This window comes from Rhagoletis pomonella, unplaced genomic scaffold (genome assembly GCF_013731165.1).
Source record: "Rhagoletis pomonella isolate Grant_MI unplaced genomic scaffold, Rhpom_1.0 Rhpom_scaffold_00001, whole genome shotgun sequence".
NCBI classification, from domain to species: Eukaryota; Metazoa; Arthropoda; class Insecta; order Diptera; family Tephritidae; genus Rhagoletis; species Rhagoletis pomonella.
The window spans coordinates 50705280-50706817 of NW_023458555.1; positions in this window are offsets into that span (position 1 = coordinate 50705280).

The following is a 1538-nucleotide window of genomic DNA, read 5'->3' on the forward strand; positions in this document are numbered from 1 at the left end:
TTAATTATATCAACAATTATTTACTTCCTTTTTTCATAAAAAAATCGGTCGTGTTTATAAATTTTTAAATTTAACGAACTAATTTATTCAAATTATTGTGGACAAAAATGCAACCATGCGCCACAACCACATGTTTTTCGTGTTTGCAAATTCTTGCTGGCAAAATTTTTTCCAGCAATAATTTGCAACTTCTCCAAGAGAACTGTCACTTTGCTCTCACAGTTTTTGAGTGTTGGATAATTTTTTGGTCTGCACGAACGCGATTTGGGCAAAATCGTGATAATTCGTACAAATTCGTACAAATTTTTTGCTCGACGAACAAACCTACTATTTTCTCCTTTGTGATTTAATTTTTTTTTTTGTTCTAATTTAATTTTTTACTTATATTTTTTAATTTTATTGCTTTAAAAAGAATAATAGAATTTTTAGAAATTTAGCTTTGCATTTTCTTATTTTTTAGTATGATTTTTTTTCTTTTTTTTATGAATTTCTTTTTTACTTTTAGAATTCTAGTGTTTCAAAATGAAAAATATTTATTTCATTTAATTTTTAGAGACATACTTTATTTTTTCATTTTCTTTTAATATATATTTTTTAAATTTAATTTTATATTCATTTTTAGATTTCATTGCTTCAAAAAGAGAAATATTTTTTCTTCAATTTCATTTAATTATTCTGAAATATTTGTTTTTTTTTGTTTTTCAACTTTACAAAATTTTTATTTCATTTAATTTTTCTTTTTAGCTTAAATTTTACTTTATTATTATTTTTTAAGAAAAAATATTTTTTGTTTAATTTAAATTTTATAAAACTAATTGCTAAATGACAAAGAGAAAAACACTAAGACCTCCTTGTTAGCCGATCTTTCAATTAGTCTTTCAGTGCACACATCTCATAAGGAAAAGTGAATTATTACGAAATACTAATACAGTGGCAGCACTATATCTATTTTGGAATCTCGCGTTTCAGCTCTCAAAGATTGTCAACTTCTTTTTAATAACAAAATAATCTATCTTAGGTTGATAAAACTATGTGTTTCTTTAATAAATAAGTTAAATTATATATTTGAATAGTGTTTAAAAAGTGAGAACAGGTAATTTAGTGAATCTTTGTCGGTGTAATTGATCATAGAAAACAACGAAATTTAACAAAAGTTTTTTGTTCATAACTTTTAAATGGTTAATAATATTAGCCCGCCCCCCTCCGGATTGTTATTAGGGGGACCGAAACGCGTCGTTTGGTACCCCTCCCGACTTTTCCGCACCTTTTTTAGGGGTTGTTACCCCACCCTAGAGAATTACCGACTTAACTTCTCAATTGCCTACTCAGCCCAAAGCAGCACTTGTTGGCAAGAGTGATTCTCCGTTGGATTACCATGGTGACATTATTATTGGTGTTAATGCTGGTTCCCAAATAAACGAGATCGTCTATTTTTTCAAACTTGTAACTGTCAACAGTGACGTGGGTGCCAAGACGCGTATGCTCTGACTGTTTGTGTGATGACAGGAGATACTTCGTTTTGTCCTCGTTGACCACCA